This window comes from Streptopelia decaocto (genome assembly GCF_964273445.1).
Source record: "Streptopelia decaocto genome assembly, chromosome: 2".
NCBI lineage: Eukaryota > Metazoa > Chordata > Aves > Columbiformes > Columbidae > Streptopelia > Streptopelia decaocto.
Window position 1 is genome coordinate 79,215,748 of NC_138655.1, and position 16,356 is coordinate 79,232,103.

General features: G+C 48.3%; 1 protein-coding gene across 1 annotated transcript in view; it reads left to right on the top strand.

Annotated features, from left to right (window-relative positions):
- Window positions 1-13,019: 13,019 nt before the first annotated feature.
- Window positions 13,020-16,356, top strand: part of BASP1 (brain abundant membrane attached signal protein 1) — a 52,154-nt gene continuing 48,817 nt past the window's right edge. Inside the window, exon 1 of the mRNA XM_082044668.1 lies at window positions 13,020-13,220. The gene's annotated coding sequence lies outside the window, so the exon portion shown is untranslated. The remainder of the gene's footprint in view (window positions 13,221-16,356) is intronic.

Here is a 16,356-nt window from a genome sequence, read left to right on the forward strand (position 1 = left end):
CCTTTAAGATCACAACTTCATCCACCCCTGTTTGCATAAGGGTAAGGAGGACAGGTCCTAGATTTCTTTTGCCTCCAAAATACGAAACAACATTTAACGCAGCAGGTTTTGCCTGACTTGTGTAAGCTAGCTATAAACACATCAAGGTTGGTCAACTTGAATGTAGATCCTGTATTCCTCTCTTGTATAATGTAAAGCCCTGGTGAACAGAGACTGAAGTCCATGGTCAGACATGAGTAAAAGCTGTTCAGGAAGGACAAGCGGGGAAGAAGGGGAGGTGAGCTCATGAAGAGTCTGACTGTCCAGTGCTCCAGTATAAAGCTGGAGGACAAGCTCATTGAGCATGTCTTTGGGTCAAGAACAGAGGAGGAGTGTACACTGAGAACGAATCTGTAACAGCTACTTGACCACGAGGACAAAACAGCTGAGGCTTTCTAAAATGATTAGTAAATATCTACTCTTTATAGGGTCTCATCTTCATGTGGTTTTCAGCCCTCTAGACATTGACAACACGACATTATGTAAGCACGACAGAAAAACCTTAGATCGTGTTGGTACCTGTTTCCTAACACAGAAATATTAGAGGCTCAGCCATAGGTAATGGTCTACCAGCTGTGAAGAGCTAGTGGAAAATGCAGGCATAGTTGGCAGCTTGGGTTGCAGTAACCACAGGATGATTTAGCTCAGGATCTGAAGGAAGGCTGAGAAGGAAAACAGCAGGGTTAGCACTCTGGATTTCAGGACAGCAGACTTTGGCTTATTTTTAGGGAATTGCTAGGCAGAGTGCCCTGGGAAGCAGCCATGAAGGGAAAAGGTGCCCAGGAAAGCTGGCTTATTTTTAAAGAAAACTTTTTTACAGCTCAGGAACAAACCATCCTGTTGTATAGGAAGACCAGGAATTCTGACAGAAGGCCTGCTTGGTTATGCCAGGAGCTTCTCCATGAACAAAACCACAAAAAAACATGAGAGTACAAGAAGCGGAAACAAAGAGAGGCAAGGAAAGAAAAGTATAGCAATATCGCTCAGCAATGCTTAAGGACAAATGCTGTAGCGACAAAATCAGGATGGTCAAAACAGAAGGTGGGTCTGGAGCTAAAACTGGACAGGGATGCATAGGGCAATGAGAGATTATACAGGCACATTAGCTGGAAAAGGAAATTCAGAGAAAAGCTAAGTCAGTGGATGAATGAGGAGACAGTCTAGTAACAAACACAGAAATGACTGAAGTACTGAAGTCCTTTTTTGCTCCTGTCTTCACAGACAAAACCTGCTCCCAGAGCTCTGTGTTTACCAGCACATATTGGGAAGGAGATGGTGTACAGAGGCCATAAAAATTTAGGGACTACCTAATTAGGTGAGAAGAGGTGGGTGCTGACAGAGATGGCTGATACGATTGTGATCCCTTGGTCCATGGAAAGTAATGACAACCAGGAGAGGTAGCTGAAGAACTAGCAAGAAGGTAGTAAGGACTAGTCAACACATATTTCCAAAGAGCAAACAATCCATGACTAGACAGATTACTTTCTCTGACAGAATGACTGACTATGTAGGCAAGAGGAGCTGATTTTAGTAAAGCATTTGACACCACCTCCTACTGTATCCTAGATCTCACTCAAAAGCTCAGGAAGCTTGGGGTTGAGTAGGGTAGAAATTGGGGGTCAAAGGGCAGAAATCAATGGCTTTAAGTCTGACTGGTAAGTAGTAGAGTCCCTCAAAGGGCAACATTACAATCCACAGTATCATCCATAGTCATGATGATGAGGCAGCACACACTGTTAATGAATTTGTGGGTGATGCTAAACTAGGGGAAATGACTGACACAGCAACAGGTGGAACTTCAGTTCACAGTGACCTGAGAAACTCAGGAACTGGGGAAACAGAAAACTCATGGAAAAACACAGCTGGGGCATAATAACCCCATACCTCAGTACTGGCTGGGAACTGGCTGGCAGAGCAGCAGCCTTACTGGAAAGGACCTTGGATTACAGGTGTTAACTGGTGCAACAGTGGATGCCAAGGTGAACATGTGCCAGCTGTGTGCTCCCATAATGAATAAAGGAAAAGGCTAAGGGTTACCTTAGGGGGAGTGTGGCCAGCAGATCAAGTGAGGTTATTCCTTGCTTTAATCTGCTGCTGAGAAGGCCATAGTTAGGCTACTGTATCTGGTTCTGAGACCCTCTACACCCTTCAAGAGGGAGGTTAAAGCTTGGAAACAGTCCTGTAGAGAGCTATCAAGACAGTCAGGGACACAGAGAACATGAGCTATGAGGAAAAACTGAGGGAGCAGAGCTTGTTTAGTTTGGCAAAGAAGAGGTGAAAGTGAGATTGAATAGTGATCTATGACTATATGAGGTGAAGTTACGAAGATTACAAAGCCAGACATCTCTTCACAGTAGCAAACACAAAGCAGACAAGGGTAAGGGACATCTTTTGTGACTTGGGAGGTTCAGATAAGACACAGGGAAATATTATTCACCAAGATATAGTTCAGCACTGGAAGAAGCTATAAGAAATTCTGTAGAGACTACACCCTTGGGAGCTTTGAAGACTCAGCCAGATGAAGCCATGACGGGCCTAATTCAGCGTTAATGATAGTCCTGCTTTAAGCAGAAAACCAAGCTATACACCTCCTAAGTATTCCTCAATACAGCTCTTGTAATATGGTATGAATATCTCTAGTCCGAGCAGAAATCTTGCATTTCAAGTTTATTTTGCTTGTGTGGTGTATATCCGTGAAGGTTATACAATTCAGATCATCAAGAAGACCTTCTAGCTAAGGAATTAATTTCAGTTTATTGGCTATTTTCCCCCTGTGTCTCAAAGAACATTTTTTTTTAGAGTTATTTGTTTGGTGAGAGAAGTGAAATATTCCGGCTTTGTTTTGAAAGGTGTGGGTAACAAACAAAATTGGATTGCATATAAATCCAGAAACTGATAGTTAAGCAATTGAATGGAAAGGAACCTGAGGTCAAACTGCTGGCATTTATTTTTTTGTTTACAATATTAATTAATATTGTAAAATAAATTGTAAAAATATTCTGGTTTAGCCTTGTCATCATAATAGTGCAGGCCCTTGCAGTAGGTACTTCCTAAGGTTCCTTTTAGCAGAACTACCTCCTGGTAGACTCAATATTCCTGTTATTTACTGAGTAACAGAGATAAATCTTGTTATATATATATATATATTTTTTTTTTTTTTTTTTGGTATAAGAAGGCTGAAAGAAGTGGAGGCAAATCTTCAGCGTCTTTCATTCATTGCATGTTATTGGGAATGAGCTGTATCAGGTTAGAGTTTCGTTGCAGTTGGCTACAGGGAACGGGAAGAGAGCACAGCCTTCCTTCAAGTTTCCTGTTTCATTATCTGGTTGGGGCATCTACTGGCTCTTGTGACTAACTTGCTTCATGGCTATGAAATAAACTCCTGGACACACTTTAGTTCCTCCATGAGAAAGGCCTACACTGTGACTGGTAATTTTAGCGAAGGTTTTCAATGTTATGCTATAGTGCAGGCTAGTGAGTGCTTGCTTCTAGATAGAAGAGAGTGTTTGAGAAGGCAACATGGGAAAGTTGATGTTTTTACCCTCTAAGATTGCTCAGAGGCTTAATTATTCTGGTCAGAATATAGAGTAATTTTTGCTTAGAGCCAGTCTTTTTAAAAAGGAACACATAAAGATGGAAGGCAAGAGGATTTGCTTTAAGTTTTGTTACTAATTTCCACAAACAAAAGAAACAGACATTGATTAGAAATGGCAGAACAAGAAAAGCAGATTTAGATCATAGACTGAATAAGACTGGAGCTTCAGACCATGCACATCATTATGTATCTTATTCATTACATACCACTGCAAATTCACCATGAAATTCTCAAAACTAAGTCTGATGCATCTGTTGTAGAAAAGTAGAATATTTACTCAGAATATGACTGCCTCAATATGCTCTGGTCAGTTTTCTTTCTAAATTGAACAATAAGGATTTTTAATAGTAGTACTCATGGCTTCCATGCCAAAAAAATGGGTGTAGGAAAGCTTCTTCCTGAACTATTCTGATAACCCTTTGACATCCTTCTATTTCTGCAAGGAGGAAATGGTTCTGGCATCAGTAATCTTCCCTGATGCATAATTTCAGTCACACTGACTTTGTTGGGACAAGCAGCAGGAGGTGCCTGAGCCAACTGCACTGTCATTAGCTACCCGCACAACAGAGGGGGATAGCCCTCACAAAATCCAGCCTTGTTGCCTCCTAGGCTCTTTTACTCCCAGTATAGGGGCATTGCTCATCCTTATGCTTTTTTATGATCCCTACACTGTACAGGAGTCTAGCCAGCATCATGATCTTAATAATCTATTTGACTTGGCTAGAACCTACAACACATGGTTGTGTATGAGCCTGAAAAATTTGTGCCTTTGTCAGAAAGACAACACTGCAACAGGACAGACTGCGGAGATGAAATCACATGAAAGACTGAAAGCAAGACAGCTGTGGCGATTTTGAGGTTTGGTTATGACTTGATTTTACCTATGTTATAAATTCCTGCAGATCCCTTATATTTCCTTTGCATCGGTGAAAGATGGTGTAAACTCCTACCCTTGCTTTCCTGAGTACTACAGCCTCTCTGGCAAGAAGCCAGAGTGCTGGTTTGTAAGGAAAGGAAAGGGAGAGGATGGGCAGGGGGAGTACAAAGAAAAGCTAAAGCATCTCTTAAACTCTAAACAATTCAGCATTCAGCCAACTGGCAACTGTTTGGCACTATGGCGTTGCCCAGTTTACTTTCACAGTTCCAAGAAATAGCTGCTCAGAAGCCCTTCTGCTAATGTGGTGGCTACCATATTTGGAACAGAAACTCTTTACTGATTTGGCTTGTAATCTTTGCTTATTAATAGCTCAGCCTCAGGCTTATGTAGCTTATGGAATTCAGGATACCTGTGACTTACCTCCAGGTGTGGTATTAGGCTTGTTTTCCTGAGAGATGAATTAAGGCACACAAGTATACTTGAGACTACAGAGAAGATGGGGCCAGTACAAGATGGTATCTATGAATTTCATTGATCAGAAGTAACACCACATGCCTCTTCACAGAAGTCCTATCAGACAATACATTCAGGAAGTCTAGGCTGTAAGGTCACACCATGGCCCACTGATTAGCTCTTCTGGAAGGTGCTAGAGACTTCGACCAGCTTGGAAACTGTGATGTTGCAGAAATACTTGGAAACTACTCCTTATAGAAAGTTACAACTTTGCACCCGAACAGGCTGTTTGTCCTGTCAGCTTCATGTCAGACCTAGCAGCAATGGACCCTCCTTCAGTGATTTTTGTGAGAAAAGCTGATGCCCTGCTTGTCCCATTGGAAAGTTCATTCTCAGCTTTTTAACTCACTAAATTCAAAGTGAAGGTGCTGTTTGCACGGTCAGATATTGTTACTGCAATTAACCAGTCTTAACTGAAGGACAGACTGGTGATGTGGTGATAACAGTAGCCTGTGCCTGTCACCACTGGGCTGCTGGGCAAGCAAGCAAAGCAGTATCTGCCTCCATTACGTGAAGTCATTCGGTTACACCGGTCAATGAACTGTAGCTGATAAAGCACGAGATGTCTGATACTTCCATGCTGGAACACAATCAGCTATCAGCTTCTGGATCTCCACTGATGCCACTGGCCTGTATCTTTTCCTTTCTGAAGCTTTTCAGTAAAGCTGGAACCAGTTTGTGTGTGTGTGTTCTATTTATGCACTGTAAAAACCTTGATGCTACCATACCTCAGGACTCCCCATATGTTCTTTCACTTATAGTACCCACAAAATTCACCCAATAAAGTCAAAAGTTATAGGCTGGCTACAGATCCCCTGTCATTCAGCTACAAACAGCTGGTAGTGCACATTACAAGGCTTATTTAAAGCTCAAGTACTTTCACCCACGCTCTCTGATAACTGAACTTGGCACGTAAAAACATGAAAATAAAAATATCAAAGTAGTGTAGTGTTTCAAGGAAGCATTCAGGAAGCAGACAGCATGTCTTGCTCCAACATAGAGAATCCTGTGGCTGAATGCATGGTGCGTGCTTTGAGAATGTACCCATCTCTGGAATGGAAAGGACAGGTCATCTAGGTGTGGCCGCATAACTCACCATGTAGCTGCACACACTTGTATTCGCCAGTCTGAAGTGCTGGGTCCTTTCTGTGATGACCTGCTGCTAACAATTCAGCTCCAGAGAAATCTCCACAATTGACTCTTGGTTGGAAGCAGAGGGGTGTTTTCGTACATGGGAGTGATAGCAACAACTTGTGCTATCGACATGTCTGGTGGGTAGTTGAGGAATAACATTTTTGAGGCTCTCATTTTCTGGGAGAGCCACTTACATCTCAACATTTACAAATACTTTGAGCTTTAACCACCTCTAATATAGTTATTTAATTAGACTCTCAAAAAGCCATTCAGGGCTTGTGCTTGGCACAAAGAGCACAGTAAAGTACAAGAGGCAGACAGCTTTAAATCTAATGCCTCCACTTTGGAGGAATAAAGAGGTCTAAGAAAAGTGGCTGTATAGGACTAGAGCTGATGTAATTTATGCAGGTTTAAGCTCTCTTCCATGACCACTTCAATCACCAGAGATCCTCAGAACACCTCATTTCAATCAGTTTCTGACCTAGAGATGCACTTTATTGGGAGAGGGTGGAAAAGGATGGACAAGGCATATGAATGCTGCAACCTAGAGCAGTAGGAAGACAACCAAATGATCCTATAAATTGCTACTGTGCAATGAGCCCCCAGGCTTTCCAGCAGTCAGCTTCCAGGACAGGAGTAGCAGCAACAATGAATAACTCTTAGCAATATTTGCCCCTATTAGACAAATTAGAGGTGGGTGTCCATCTTGTCCTTTTTTCTGCTATAACTCTGTGGTGACACTGACACTGTTAGGAGAGTTTTAATTATAGGACTAAGTTTGCAAAAGTACAGATGCAAGTGCTCCTGCAGTGGCCTCCTGTGACCCAGTTTGAAACTGAAAGCAGTGCAGTCGTACCAATATCATGAGTGCTTTCACCAAGCAATGTGCCAGGTAGACCTGATGGCTTAAGATGGAGTTACCTCAAGGAACAGGATTTTGTGCTGACTTGACACAACTAACTGGGCTGCCAGGAGGCAGCTTTGACAAACCGGATATTGGGGAGCAGTGAGTGCAGGGGCGCTCTGCAAGGGAGGAGGATCCAGGAGTTAAGTGGGGCAAGACAGGGAGCTAAACCAGATCTAAGATCCATCCAGGAAGCAGCATAAGATCGGATCAAAGACAGGGCTGGAAACAGGCACACTGTGGTGTCACTGTGGCCAAAGGCTTGTGGCCCAGACTGAACTGAAACAGCATCCTGGGCCATGGGCAAGGGTGGGGGGAGGTCTCAGGGGAAGCCTGGAAGGGGTAGGGAGGGATAACAGTGCCCTCAGACCCACGGCCCTGGAATTCACAGCCAGAAGTTCTCTCTCAAGGTAGGAATCCAACTTGTGTTTCAAACAGAGCAATGTTTTAGTCTAGTAAGTAAAGTACATAAACAGCCTTCAGTGTGGAGATCAGAACATCAAGTACTGGAGTAGAAAATCACGTTTTTCTTCTCTCAGGGTATTTGACACTCTCTTCTGTGGGCCTCATTTCTACCTTGTAGGAGGTACATTGTAGCTGTCACATTAGTTAGATCATCCAGTCAATCATGCATTTGATCCTACATTACTGACATTCTTGTAGTTGAGTAAGAACAGAAGAAAATACTACAAGACAAGCCAATTCTGATCACTGTCAAGATATTGATATAGTCAATCCAGCTGTTAACTGAAAGACATTTTTGTGGCCATAGGAGCCAAACAGTGAATACCTTATTCAGCTGTTGCTTCGGTGAAACTTGCAAGTAAAAATGGAGCGAAGACACCAAGATATAACCCACAGATCAGGGGTGTCAAATGCATTTTCACCAGGGGCCACATCAGCTTCATGGTTGCCTTCGAAGAGTCAAATGTAATTTTAGGACTCTATAAATGTAACTACTCCTGAAAATGAGTTTGACACCCCTGTTATAGATGATCACAGAGAAGCCTGGCATAAATAGATCATAAGAGAAGCTTACAGTAGTTGAGCACATTTGCTTCTTTTGTACATGAGCAACTTTAAGTCTTAAGGGTAATTAGGGTAGGAGACAGAAGTAACCCAGATAATTGTACTGTCAGAACAGCAACTATATCCATCTTTGGGAAAACTTGCATACAGACTTCTGTGGAGCAGGAAAGCCTTTTAAAATCAATGGCCAGTGCAAGACCTCCTGGGAGGCACATATGCTTTGCATTAGAGATTGAGCTGAAGCCAGGAATGTTGGGGTAAAGCAAGGTTCAAAACCCACATATCCCTACCTGGCTACAGGCATGAAGCACCACTTTTTATGATACAAGCAGAAACACTCAGTCTAGCAAAACTAGACCTAGCTATGCCTACCACCATACAACTTTGGGTTGTTAAGATTAAAATTGTTATCAGAGGATTGCATCTGTCTTAATGTCAGGACTTAAATTTGGATTGAGGTGTTCCAGTAGCATGTTATCAAAGTTGTTATTTTAGGATTTTACCATTGCTTTTATTTAATGTACTTCTTCTGTGATTCTGTGAAAAAGAATCTTGTTTCTACCTATGTTATAGCAATCAATTTTTGTAATTTGTGTAGTTGGTATTTACATTTATGAGGCAAATGATACCCACTGCAAATAGAATATTTTACATATGCCTTATACTGACGTGTAATATGCCAGTTTCCAAAGAACAAATGACTCTATAACCAGGTGAATCAACAGGGAATTAGACTCTGATTCATTTTATATACTCATTATAAAACTTAGTATATGTGAATAATGCTCCTATGAAATGTTAAAAAATTGCACTGCATGGTAAAATAAAAAGTTTTATTAGGAAAATGCTTATTGAATAGACGGGCTTGGGAAAACCTCTACATACAGGAAACTCGGTTTATTGTCTTCATATAGGGAAAACTAGGTTTTGCCAATAAACTGAACAAAACACTCCCTCTTGCGGTGTAAGGTTGGAAACAGAGCAGCAGATGGAGGCTGCGGGGGCCAGGCTGCTCCAGCAGATGCAGCCGAACTCCGCAGGTTTGGAAAGCCCTGAGCTGTTATGACTCCCGGTTTGCTTTTGGTTTGTTGTGATTTGTTGTGCTATTGATACTAGCTTCTCCTGAGGAAAAAGATCAGACAATCCCTAGACACAGTAAAGGAGGTGCTGGGTGACAGGGATGGGGGGATGTTGGTAGAGTGGGAGAAGAAGAGGGGAGGTGGCCATGTGAATACTTCAGACTTGTGCTGCGATAATCCTGGACTAAGAACCATGGCTTGTGCCTCTGTAGTCAGACCTAAGATAATCACAGAGCAAAAAACTGATTATTAATCAGAAGAACAAATTGAGTACAAGTAAAAGAAGAAAAACGTAAGTATTTAGGACTGGATTTTTTCCCTCATGGGGAGGATGGAAATAAGACAGCGGGTAAGATCCAGAGGACAGACAGGGCTGAAGAAAGTTGTACCTGAAGTGCTGGTGCTGGAGAGAAAGGCACTGAGATGGAGTAACTGGTAAGAGGTGACAAGAGGAGCTGGCTAAGAAGAGGGAGGTCACGTGGGTGTTTGTCACAGCAGAGTAACACTGTGGATTTCAGAGAAACAGTGAACTGCTATGATACACAGAAGGGTCTAGATGTACCCATATATCCAGAACAGACCTAGTTCCCCATCGTTTTGCAGGTGTTTGTTCAATGTTTTTTCTTCTTCCTGATACCAACTTTTTTTTCAGTTCCTTCAACATATGAGGAACAGGTGGAGATACTTCACACACTCTTGGTTATAATAAAGATATTAAAAGGCTTTTTGGAATACCCATTTTGATAAATGTATCACATTTATTGAATATAACATTCAGACAGGTATGATATCTTGATGCAGCAAAGTAACTAAAGGGAGCATTTGATGAATTCTGAATTTGAGGGCATGTTCAGAGATGCATAATTCAGTATGTAGGTATATTTTAAAGAATACTAGCTGGTAAACCATTATTATAATCTCAGCCCTGTAGCTGGTGAAAATGGCAAAAAGATCAACCCCCCCTCTCAAACTGTTAGCAGCAATGACTATTTTCACACTACTTTTGGTTGTCCAGGCTTTCCCAAGCAAATGACTCAGTACACAGTCAGGAATTTTATTTCCTTGATATACTGGGAATCCTGCGTAACTTGTCTTTCCCTATCAAATCAGATGGCACTTGACTCCATGCAAGTGAACATTCACTGCCTAAACCCACCTTCAAAATACAGGCTTAAATGCTGGCCTTTTTCTTTCCCTTTACAATATTATTTCACACTGGTTCTGTAGTGGTTGTGCAATTTTACAGGTCAAACCTGACACTCTAAATGTCATGGCCCTGTGGGCATCCTTAGCCCTGATTTTCCCTGCCCAGCCTAACCTGGAGCTTCCCTCGAGCCCCATCCATGATCCAAAACCCCATTTCAGCCCAGAGCAGGGCCTCAGTGCCTGGCTGAGCTGTTCTGTGGGCGTGCTGTGCTCCATCCTGCTTCCCGACTAGATTTTGGACCCATGTCGCCTGTCACTTTCCTCCACTCCTGCCTCAGAACTACACAAGGCTTAGAAATAGAAGTGGGGAGAGGGACTTTCCTCCTTGACCTTGCAGCAAGCCACCGACGGGTAGGCACCGGCGTTACTGCTCCCTCTACAGGGATGCTCCCGGGAACACAAGCAGGCGCACCCCGGCTCCCCCAGGCTGCGCGGAGGCCGCTGGCCGCCACGGCCTCGCGGCGCTCGGTCTGCCCCTGCCCGCGGAGGCAGCGCGGGGAGCAGGATGCGCGTCGGATCTGTGGGAAGAAGCTCCTTCCTTCCCCGACAACTGAGACGTGTCAGAGCGCTTCCTCGCCTCTCCACCCCTCCTTTTGTTTTTTTCCTCGATTACCCAATTTAACGGTAAAGGCTGCTTGCCTCACCCGTGCGGCGTCGCCGCCCCCCCAGCAGCCCGTAAGCAAGGAGATATCGCGGATGGGGGTGGGGCGGGGGTCTTGTCTGCTTTCCCTCCCCCAGCTGCGGCAGAGCGCAGCCAGCCCCGCACCGCGCCTGAGAAGGGGTGGGATGCTGCAGTTGTGCAGGTGTGGCAAGGCGAGCTGCCGCCCCCCACAGCTGCGGAGCGAGGGTTAAACCACCGGTAAAAAAAGCGCAGATGCAGAGGAGAATTAAGGAAAGGAAAAAATAAAAAAAGAAAAATGCAAATGGCTGAAACAAGTACTAGCATTTGAAGGTTTGAGCAAAAATACGGAGAATTGTCTGCAGTTTCCCGGGGACCCCGCCTCACCCGTGCTCGCTCCCTCCGCGCCCGGGGCTTTTGTGTGACGGCGAGTGGACAACGAGGGCTCCCGCCGCACTGCCCGCCCGTGTCTGAGGCCTTGATCGATCACGGTGGCTCGGGCTGACTCCTCGCCCCGGCAGTGGCTGGGTGCTCGGCATGGCCGCAGGCTGTGGTGTGTGAAACACATACACCCCAAACACATTTTATTGCCCGATAATTTCCCTGCGTGGGAATGTATGGGAAGCAGGACTCCTCGCGTCGCACATCGCACCGCACACCACGTCCCTGCACCAAAACCTCCTCTCCCCAGCCGCGCTCGCCGCGCCTGCCCCTCTCCACGTGCCCTGCGCCGTTTTCCTCTCCGTCTCTATGGAAAACGCAAACTGGGATTATCCTTATCACGGGCCAGCTGCGGGTCTCGGACTCGGTACTCGTCCCCGCTGGGGATGGTGCTGGGGATGAAAGCTATGGGAAACAGCTTTCATTGTCCTCGCTGAAAGATGGTGCTGCTGGCTTTGCAAGCCGTGGCGCAGCCGGATCGCTTTCCCTCCCGCACCCCCGAGATGCCGCCACCGCGGTTCGCTCCCAGCGGGTCCATTTCACCAGTCCTCCCTGGCAGCGTGGCCGGGGGGGCGGCCACCCGTCCGAGAGCCAGCACCCGGCCCGGCACAGCGGCCTCTGCCCGCCTGCCGCTCGGGGAGCAGAGGGCGCCCCAGCCCCGCGCATCAGCCGTGGCCGGGCTTCCGCAGCGCGGTGCGAGGTGCATGGCGCGCCCGGCCACACCGCAGCCGGGCTGGGCCTGGCGGCAGGGTTTTAAAAAGAGGGAGGTGGCAAAGTGCCCTGAGTTGTGGCGAAGGTGCTGTGGCGGCCCAGGGGACACAGGGGAGAACTGGAGCGATGCCAGACCTGAAGCCCCAGCGACGTTCAGGCCAGCTCTTCAGCTGCAGGAGCACCCGGGAGAGATCCATTCTCCTGAGAAACGGGTTGCTTTCCTCTATTGTTTTTGCCTTTTGTGTTTACCGGACAGATCCTCTCCTTAAGCGTGCCAAAAGCGTAACAGCCTGGGATTTTTCGATTTCTTCCGCCTTTGCCGCCTCTCTCCTGAGGGGTAGCGGGCTCCCACGGTCCCCGAAAGGGCTGCACCTGTAGGCAGGCAGCCCGGCGTGCCCGCTCGCTCCGCCGCGCAGCTTCCCACCTCCGCCGGGGCCAGACCCGCCGGCGCCCCACGGAGCACAGAGGGCACAGCCGCCCCGCCGCGGCGCGGCTGCGGACGACGGTGGAGCGCCCCGCACCTCGCCGTGCGGCCCCGCGCCCGCTCTCCTTGGGGCAGGAAGGCTGGCTTCTCCCTTCCCGCTCCCCGTTCCCTCCTTGACGGGATGCTCCCTGAGATTTTTTTATAGGGCGGGGTGTGTGTGGGGGGGACAAGGTTGCAAGGTGCGTTTGCGGACCTCCGAGTAAGTCTTCCCGCAACGCGCGAGGCTAATATTTAAAACCCTGGGTCCGTGCGCCCCCTAAGCGTGAACGCCGCGCAGCGCATCTCCTGCCTGCGAGCCTGAAAAATAAATAAATAAGTGCGTGTGGCTTTTGAACTGCCCACAGACTGTCACAGAGAAGGGGGGAGGGAGGGAAAGAGGGAGGGGGAGAGAGTGAGAAATGCAGAGGCAGCAGCCGCGGTAGCGGCGGCATTGCTCCAGCAGGCACTAGTCACTCCAGTCCCGGCGAGCGAGCGGGGGAGAGCCACAGCCCTCGGACCAAGCTGAGCGGGCTCTGGGCTACCTGGGACTCTCTTTGTGACACCCCAGCACTCAAATACACAGAGGGGGAGAGAGGAAAAACATAAAAAGGTAAGAAGCGGTATATCTCACTTATGCCATTTACATAGCAAACCCCGAGAGCTTTGCAATTTTTCTTATTATTTCCTCACCCGTGGTGTCTGGGCTGTGGGTAAGGAGATGTGCGTTTGAATCGGGGAGAGCGGAGCAGACTAGGAGTCGCCTCTCCGGGCACATTTTAGGAGCACTGCTGCGAGGAGCTCGATTCCTCGAGGGAGACCGCCTAGGAGCGGATTCGAGGTACAAAACGGACTGAAGCCTATTCCGCGAAAATTAAATGCCTTTTTTTTTCTAGGGGGGTGGGGAGGGGGGAAGGAGGAAGGCAGCGATGGGTGTGGTGGGAGAAATAATGGCTTATGCCCAGTTTCTGTGCCTTGAATCCGTTTCCAGAGGGAAGCTGCTGAAAAAAAAAAATTGTAATAAAGAAAAAAAGATCCAAAAACGTCTCCACAAAACGAGGCGCTTGGAGAAAAGCACGCAGCACGCTCGGAAGATGGCAGGGCGGCTGAGCGGGGGGCGGTGGTGGTGCAGGGAGGTGTCGGGGGGGGCAGGCAGCTTTTGCGCGGGGGTTCGGCGGGGCCGGTGCCGGGGGAGCGGGGCCGCGCTGCGGGGGGCGGCGGGCGGGGCCGGGCGCGCGGAGCGCAAGCCCGCGGTGGCAGCGAGGCGCGGGGCGGCGCGTGCCTATTGTGGCTGGTAACAATGCGATTGTTCTCTCGGCGAGGCAGCGAAGGAGCGGGCGCTGTCTTCGCCGTCACGCGTGCCCGTGGACGCGACGGCGATTTTAATCACTGCTCTTGGCGGGGCGCTATGCCAAGGTTTAGGGGAGCTCAACTGCCCGAGTCCTGCCTGAGCAGGGGCTACGAACCAGCCGTCGAAGCAGGCAGGGACCGCCGCCGACCCCCACCCTCCCCGCCCGGTGCTGCTCCGCTCACAGAGCCCGGCGCCCCGATGCTCTTCTGTCATTTCTGTCATGAATATTCATCGAATGCTGCCCCCCTTTTCCCACAGACTCCCCCCTTTTTTACCTTTTTTTTTTTTTTTTTACCACGCCAAAGCAAGATACAACTTCCCTACAACGTGTTTTCTTTCTCCTCCCGACCCGCCTCGCTGTGTCGCCTCTCGCCACGCACACGCGTGTCTTTCAAACGCGGCTCCCGCAAGGAACTTTCCCTGTGCCTCGGCTGGGCGTGGTGGCTCACGCGAAGGAAGGGAGGGAAACGTGCAAACGGCACTCATCCACCGTCTCGCCACGCCGGGTGGGCGCCCCGTGGGGCTGCTGCCCGGTACCGGGGCGCGGTGCCGCGGGGGGATGATTGAAGCCCTGCCGCCCCGGCTCGCGCCTTTGTCTCTGCCCGGCGCATGCGCGGAGGCGGGGAGAGGCCGGCGGCGGAACAAAGGCGCTGCGCTGCGACCCCCGGGCTGTTCCCCCCACCCCCGCCCAAACCCTCCTCGGCCGAGCCGGGCCTTCACCCCGGGAGATAAATAGCAGTAGCCCCACACTGCTCCTGGCTTAGCTTTGGCATCTGGTACCATGCGCGGCGGCGGAGCGGACCCGCTCCGCCCCACCCCCCGCAGCCCCTTATCTCGCCGAGACAAAATCAGGCATTATTGGAAGGGAAAAGGAGGGCGGTGTTGCCCCCCCTCCCGCAGCAGATTTTATTCGGTGGAAGGCGAGTGGCTGCGGGGTGCCCGTCGAGCTCCTCCTCCCCGGGCTCCAACACCACCTCCCCCTCCCCCCCGCAACGGCCTTCGGGGGGGCGGCGCAGAAAAGGGGGAGCAGGGGGGTCCTCTACAGCCGGGCGGGTGCGGCAGGTCCGTTGAGGGGTCCTTTTGGCCAAAGAGGGCGAAGTGGGTGCGATGTACGTGCCGCGGTTGGATGCCCTATGAAGCAGCCACGCCGCGGGGACGTGCTCGCTGCCGGGCTCCGTCTAGGGGAGACACGCGTGTTCTGCGTGTCCGGGCGCTCTCCTGAAGCGACTCTCTCTGCCAAGGGGAAGCAATCTTTCAAGAGGAAGATTTTGTGTGTGTGTGTGTTAGTGCGACATCTTGAAATCTCTTTTGTTCAAATCGTTGCATCTCGATGCTGGCATCGGTGCTCATTCCTCCTCCCCCCGTTTTCCTTCTCAGTAGATGCTCTTGTCCAAAACTAGGATACATATTTCTCTTTAGGGTGAACATGCTGAAGCCTGTTGGAATTCGGTAATTTTGTAAGCTAGTATCTGTTAGGTTCTGAAGAGAGACAACTGATGTATTTGTCAAGCCAGGGTTAAAGATGGTAAAAGAATACTCTCTGTACCTCTCTAGGGTGATGAACATTTGCTGGAACACATACACCCCAAGGCCCCCTACTTGGTGATTACTTGGTATTTCAAGTGTTTTCAATTAAGGTCCCCTTTGAAGAAGCACTGCCATCAGAGCCCTACAATCTGTCTTACTGTCCCCTCTCTGCTTGCCAGCTGCTTGCCAGGCACCACTTAGACTGGTGGCCAGGCTTCAAACACCAGGAGCTTTCTCCTAGTGTAGCTGTTCCCCGCTAGCACAGGAGCAGCGAGAGCATGGGCTGGGAGTGCCCGACTCGGGGAAGATGCGGCATCTGCTGCTACTGCTGTCTCCAGTGGTGATACCTTGACCTGTGCAATCCTTTTGTATTCAAGGTTGTTTTTGAGGATTTGGGGCAGAGCCTCCAAGCTTTGGGGAGGAGGGAAGAAGTAAAGGCATGATGAAAGGTTTTTGCGTTTGCTGTTTCTATTCATTGTCTCACAGAACTTCATAAGAGTGAGAAGATTTGCTTTGTGATCTTCCTACCTACAGGACTGTATGCAGTGAATATTTTCTTTTTGTCTGGGTGTTCTAATTTCACTGGAGAATGTCAGCTCTGGTCTGTGGATGGAACAAACCTAAAGCATTGGGAAATTTGTGGTAGCTCTGTCTGTTCTTGTATGCTTCATGTATGAAATGGCTGATTGTGTAATTCAGGGAATTCGTACGTATCTGCCAAAAAGCAATCACGCAGCAGGTTTTATTCTGTTGATGTGAACCTATGAACATATCATATCTAGTGAAACTAAAATCAGCATTAGAAGGTAAAATGGAAAATTACTGTTGCAGTTATTGCACAAAGCCATGATCAGGGTGTTGTTTTTTTTTG